Source organism: Gnatocerus cornutus, unplaced genomic scaffold (genome assembly GCF_029298725.1).
Source record: "Gnatocerus cornutus isolate USDA-ARS CGAHR unplaced genomic scaffold, icGnaCorn1.1 ctg00000301.1, whole genome shotgun sequence".
Lineage (NCBI taxonomy): Eukaryota > Metazoa > Arthropoda > Insecta > Coleoptera > Tenebrionidae > Gnatocerus > Gnatocerus cornutus.
The window spans coordinates 1-7,500 of record NW_028275620.1 but is presented as its reverse complement, the minus strand read 5'-3'; positions in this window follow the sequence as shown (position 1 = coordinate 7,500).

Sequence of the window (7,500 nt, the reverse complement as noted above, 5' to 3'; positions counted from 1 at the left end):
ATAAATCCACAAATTTCATTCGAACGTTGCAATTACGAAAATTCAAAACTTGACGGAATAACAAGTTGAAAACAGCTACATTTTTCAGTAGATGAATTTCGATGGAAAGCCACAATTACAATTTTTTTTTTTAAATATGTAAATAAACCTAGAAACTTGTAATTTTTGACATTTCTGAAGTTCCAGACCTGACACATAGATGACGCCATTTTAGAGTCAGGTCAGGTCAAATTATGCTTAAAATTCAAGAAAAATACGTAAATTAACCCAGAATCTTGTAATTTTTGACATTTCTGAAGTTCCAGACCTGACACATAGATGACGCCATTTTAGGGTCAGGTCAGGTCAAATTAACTGACCTGACCTGACCTGACCTGACCTGACCTGACACATGGATGGCGCCATTTTAGGGTCAGGTCAGGTCAAATTATGCTTAAAATTCAAGAAAAATACGTAAATTAACCCAGAATCTTGTAATTTTTGACCATTTATGAAGTTCCAGACCTGTCATATAGATGACGCCATTTTAGGGTCAGGTCAGGTCAAATTATGCTTAAAATTCAAGAAAAATACGTAAATTAACCCAGAATCTTGTAATTTTTGACATTTCTGAAGTTCCAGACCTGACACATAGATGGCGCCATTTTAGGGTCAGTTAGGTCAAATTATGCTTAAAATTCAAGAAAAATACGTAAATTAACCCAGAATCTTGTAATTTTTGACATTTATGAAGTTCCAGACCTGACACATAGATGGCGCCATTTTAGGGTCAGTTAGGTCAAATTATGCTTAAAATTCAAGGAAAAATACGTAAATTAACCCAGAATCTTGTAATTTTTGACATTTATGGAGTTCCAGACCTGTCATATAGATGGCGCCATTTTTGAGTTAAAATAGGCGCCAAAATTCAAAAACAATATGTAAAATAAAGGAAAAAACAGTAATTTTTGACATTTCTGAAGTTCCAGACCTGACACATAGATGGCGCCATTTTAGGGTCAGGTCAGGTCAAATTATGCTTAAAATTCAAGAAAAATACGTAAATTAACCCAGAATCTTGTAATTTTTGACATTTCTGAAGTTCCAGACCTGTCATATAGATGGCGCCATTTTTGAGTCAAAATAGGCGCCAAAATTCAAAAACAATATGTAAAATAAAGGAAAAAAACAGTAATTTTTGACATTTCTGAAGTTCCAGACCTGACACATAGATGGCGCCACTTTAGGGTCAAAATGGGCGCCAAATTTCAAAAAAATATGTAAATAAAGTAAAAACCAGTAATTTTTGACATTTCTGAAGTTCCAGACCTGACACATAGATGACGCCATTTTAGGGTCAGGTCAGGTCAAATTATGCTTAAAATTCAAGAAAAATACGTAAATTAACCCAGAATCTTGTAATTTTTGACATTTCTGAAGTTCCAGACCTGTCATATAGATGGCGCCATTTTTGAGTTAAAATAGGCGCCAAAATTCAAAAACAATATGTAAAATAAAGGAAAAAAAACAGTAATTTTTGACATTTCTGAAGTTCCAAACCTGACACATAGATGACGCCATTTTAGGGTCAGGTCAGGTCAAATTATGCTTAAAATTCAAGAAAAATACGTAAATTAACCCAGAATCTTGTAATTTTTGACATTTCTGAAGTTCCAGACCTGTCATATAGATGGCGCCATTTTTGAGTTAAAATAGGTGCCAAAATTCAAAAACAATATGTAAAATAAAGGAAAAAAACAGTAATTTTTGACATTTCTGAAGTTCCAAACCTGACACATAGATGACGCCATTTTAGGGTCAGGTCAGGTCAAATTATGCTTTAAAATTCAAGAAAAATACGTAAATTAACCCAGAATCTTGTAATTTTTGACATTTATGAAGTTCCAGACCTGACACATAGATGGCGCCATTTTAGGGTCAGTTAGGTCAAATTATGCTTAAAATTCAAGAAAAAATACGTAAATTAACCCAGAATCTTGTAATTTTTGACATTTCTGAAGTTCCAGACCTGACACATAGATGACGCCATTTTAGGGTCAGGTCAGGTCAAATTATGCTTAAAATTCAAGAAAAATACGTAAATTAACCCAGAATCTTGTAATTTTTGACATTTCTGAAGTTCCAGACCTGTCATATAGATGGCGCCTTTTTTGAGTTAAAATAGGCGCCAAAATTCAAAACAATATGTAAAATAAAGGAAAAAAACAGTAATTTTTGACATTTCTGAAGTTCCAGACCTGACACATAGATGACGCCATTTTAGGGTCAGGTCAGGTCAAATTATGCTTAAAATTCAAGAAAAATACGTAAATTAACCCAGAATCTTGTAATTTTTGACATTTCTGAAGTTCCAGACCTGTCATATAGATGGCGCCATTTTTGAGTTAAAATAGGCGCCAAAATTCAAAAACAATATGTAAAATAAAGGAAAAAAACAGTAATTTTTGACATTTCTGAAGTTCCAGACCTGACACATAGATGGCGCCATTTTAGGGTCAGGTCAGGTCAAATTATGCTTAAAATTCAAGAAAAATACGTAAATTAACCCAGAATCTTGTAATTTTTGACATTTATGAAGTTCCAGACCTGTCATATAGATGACGCCATTTTAGGGTCAGGTCAGGTCAAATTATGCTTAAAATTCAAGAAAAATACGTAAATTAACCCAGAATCTTGTAATTTTTGACATTTCTGAAGTTCCAGACCTGACACATAGATGGCGCCATTTTAGGGTCAGTTAGGTCAAATTATGCTTAAAATTCAAGAAATATACGTAAATTAACCCACAATCTTGTAATTTTTGACATTTCTGAAGTTCCAGACCTGACACATAGATGGCGCCATTTTAGGGTCAGTTAGGTCAAATTATGCTTAAAATTCAAGAAAAATACGTAAATTAACCCAGAATCTTGTAATTTTTGACATTTATGAAGTTCCAGACCTGTCATATAGATGACGCCATTTTAGGGTCAGGTCAGGTCAAATTATGCTTAAAATTCAAGAAAAATACGTAAATTAACCCAGAATCTTGTAATTTTTGACATTTCTGAAGTTCCAGACCTGTCATATAGATGGCGCCATTTTAGGGTCAGGTCAGGTCAAATTATGCTTAAAATTCAAGAAAAATACGTAAATTAACCCAGAATCTTGTAATTTTTGACATTTCTGAAGTTCCAGACCTGTCATATAGATGGCGCCATTTTTGAGTCAAAATAGGCGCCAAAATTCAAAAACAATATGTAAAATAAAGGAAAAAAACAGTAATTTTTGACATTTCTGAAGTTCCAGACCTGACACATAGATGGCGCCACTTTAGGGTCAAAATGGGCGCCAAATTTCAAAAAAATATGTAAATAAAGTAAAAACCAGTAATTTTTGACATTTCTGAAGTTCCAGACCTGACACATAGATGACGCCATTTTAGGGTCAGGTCAGGTCAAATTATGCTTTAAAATTCAAGAAAAATACGTAAATTAACCCAGAATCTTGTAATTTTTGACATTTCTGAAGTTCCAGACCTGTCATATAGATGGCGCCATTTTTGAGTTAAAATAGGCGCCAAAATTCAAAAACAATATGTAAAATAAAGGAAAAAACAGTAATTTTTGACATTTCTGAAGTTCCAAACCTGACACATAGATGACGCCATTTTAGGGTCAGGTCAGGTCAAATTATGCTTAAAATTCAAGAAAAATACGTAAATTAACCCAGAATCTTGTAATTTTTGACATTTCTGAAGTTCCAGACCTGTCATATAGATGGCGCCATTTTTGAGTTAAAATAGGTGCCAAAATTCAAAAACAATATGTAAAATAAAGGAAAAAAAACAGTAATTTTTGACATTTCTGAAGTTCCAAACCTGACACATAGATGACGCCATTTTAGGGTCAGGTCAGGTCAAATTATGCTTAAAATTCAAGAAAAATACGTAAATTAACCCAGAATCTTGTAATTTTTGACATTTATGAAGTTCCAGACCTGACACATAGATGGCGCCATTTTAGGGTCAGTTAGGTCAAATTATGCTTAAAATTCAAGAAAAATACGTAAATTAACCCAGAATCTTGTAATTTTTGACATTTCTGAAGTTCCAGACCTGACACATAGATGACGCCATTTTAGGGTCAGGTCAGGTCAAATTATGCTTAAAATTCAAGAAAAATACGTAAATTAACCCAGAATCTTGTAATTTTTGACATTTCTGAAGTTCCAGACCTGTCATATAGATGGCGCCATTTTTGAGTTAAAATAGGCGCCAAAATTCAAAAACAATATGTAAAATAAAGGAAAAAAACAGTAATTTTTGACATTTCTGAAGTTCCAGACCTGACACATAGATGACGCCATTTTAGGGTCAGGTCAGGTCAAATTATGCTTAAAATTCAAGAAAAAATACGTAAATTAACCCAGAATCTTGTAATTTTTGACATTTCTGAAGTTCCAGACCTGTCATATAGATGGCGCCATTTTTGAGTTAAAATAGGCGCCAAAATTCAAAAACAATATGTAAAATAAAGGAAAAAAAACAGTAATTTTTGACATTTCTGAAGTTCCAGACCTGACACATAGATGGCGCCATTTTAGGGTCAGGTCAGGTCAAATTATGCTTAAAATTCAAGAAAAATACGTTAAATTAACCCAGAATCTTGTAATTTTTGACATTTATGAAGTTCCAGACCTGTCATATAGATGACGCCATTTTAGGGTCAGGTCAGGTCAAATTATGCTTAAAATTCAAGAAAAATACGTAAATTAACCCAGAATCTTGTAATTTTTGACATTTCTGAAGTTCCAGACCTGACACATAGATGACGCCATTTTAGGGTCAGGTCAGGTCAAATTATGCTTAAAATTCAAGAAAAATACGTAAATTAACCCAGAATCTTGTAATTTTTGACATTTCTGAAGTTCCAGACCTGTCATATAGATGGCGCCATTTTTGAGTTTAAAATAGGTGCCAAAATTCAAAAACAATATGTAAAATAAAGGAAAAAACAGTAATTTTTGACATTTCTGAAGTTCCAAACCTGACACATAGATGACGCCATTTTAGGGTCAGGTCAGGTCAAATTATGCTTAAAATTCAAGAAAAATACGTAAATTAACCCAGAATCTTGTAATTTTTTGACATTTATGAAGTTTCCAGACCTGACACATAGATGGCGCCATTTTAGGGTCAGTTAGGTCAAATTATGCTTAAAATTCAAGAAAAATACGTAAATTAACCCAGAATCTTGTAATTTTTGACATTTCTGAAGTTCCAGACCTGACACATAGATGACGCCATTTTAGGGTCAGGTCAGGTCAAATTATGCTTAAAATTCAAGAAAAATACGTAAATTAACCCAGAATCTTGTAATTTTTGACATTTCTGAAGTTCCAGACCTGTCATATAGATGGCGCCATTTTTGAGTTAAAATAGGCGCCAAAATTCAAAAACAATATGTAAAATAAAGGAAAAAAACAGTAATTTTTGACATTTCTGAAGTTCCAGACCTGACACATAGATGACGCCATTTTAGGGTCAGGTCAGGTCAAATTATGCTTAAAATTCAAGAAAAATACGTAAATTAACCCAGAATCTTGTAATTTTTGACATTTCTGAAGTTCCAGACCTGTCATATAGATGGCGCCATTTTTGAGTTAAAATAGGCGCCAAAATTCAAAAACAATATGTAAAATAAAGGAAAAAAAACAGTAATTTTTGACATTTCTGAAGTTCCAGACCTGACACATAGATGGCGCCATTTTAGGGTCAGGTCAGGTCAAATTATGCTTAAAAATTCAAGGAAAAATACGTAAATTAACCCAGAATCTTGTAATTTTTGACATTTATGAAGTTCCAGACCTGTCATATAGATGACGCCATTTTAGGGTCAGGTCAGGTCAAATTATGCTTAAAATTCAGAAAAATACGTAAATTAACCCAGAATCTTGTAATTTTTGACATTTCTGAAGTTCCAGACCTGACACATAGATGGCGCCATTTTAGGGGTCAGTTAGGTCAAATTATGCTTAAAATTCAAGAAATATACGTAAATTAACCCACAATCTTGTAATTTTTGACATTTCTGAAGTTCCAGACCTGACACATAGATGGCGCCATTTTAGGGTCAGTTAGGTCAAATTATGCTTAAAATTCAAGAAAAATACGTAAATTAACCCAGAATCTTGTAATTTTTTGGACATTTATGAAGTTCCAGACCTGTCATATAGATGACGCCATTTTAGGGTCAGGTCAGGTCAAATTATGCTTAAAATTCAAGGAAAAATACGTAAATTAACCCAGAATCTTGTAATTTTTGACATTTCTGAAGTTCCAGACCTGTCATATAGATGGCGCCATTTTAGGGTCAGGTCAGGTCAAATTATGCTTAAAATTCAAGAAAAAATACGTAAATTAACCCAGAATCTTGTAATTTTTGACATTTCTGAAGTTCCAGACCTGTCATATAGATGGCGCCATTTTTGAGTCAAAATAGGCGCCAAAATTCAAAAACAATATGTAAAATAAAGGAAAAAAAAAACAGTAATTTTTGACATTTCTTGAAGTTCCAGACCTGACACATAGATGGCGCCACTTTAGGGGTCAAAATGGGCGCCAAATTTCAAAAAAAATATGTAAATAAAGTAAAAACCAGTAATTTTTGACATTTCTGAAGTTCCAGACCTGACACATAGATGACGCCATTTTAGGGTCAGGTCAGGTCAAATTATGCTTAAAATTCAAGAAAAATACGTAAATTAACCCAGAATCTTGTAATTTTTGACATTTCTGAAGTTCCAGACCTGTCATATAGATGGCGCCATTTTTTGAGTTAAAATAGGCGCCAAAATTCAAAAACAATATGTAAATAAAGGAAAAAACAGTAATTTTTGACATTTCTGAAGTTCCAAACCTGACACATAGATGACGCCATTTTAGGGTCAGGTCAGGTCAAATTATGCTTTAAAATTCAAGAAAAATACGTAAATTAACCCAGAATCTTGTATTTTTTGACATTTCTGAAGTTCCAGACCTGTCATATAGATGGCGCCATTTTTGAGTTAAAATAGGTGCCAAAATTCAAAAACAATATGTAAAATAAAGGAAAAAAAACAGTAATTTTTGACATTTCTGAAGTTCCAAACCTGACACATAGATGACGCCATTTTAGGGTCAGGTCAGGTCAAAATTATGCTTAAAAATCAAGAAAAATACGTAAATTAACCCAGAATCTTGTAATTTTTGACATTTATGAAGTTCCAGACCTGACACATAGATGGCGCCATTTTAGGGTCAGTTAGGTCAAATTATGCTTAAAATTTCAAGAAAAATACGTAAATTAACCCAGAATCTTGTAATTTTTGACATTTCTGAAGTTCCAGACCTGACACATAGATGACGCCATTTTAGGGTCAGGTCAGGTCAAATTATGCTTAAAATTCAAGAAAAAATACGTAAATTAACCCAGAATCTTGTAATTTTTGACATTTCTGAAGTTCCAGACCTGTCATATA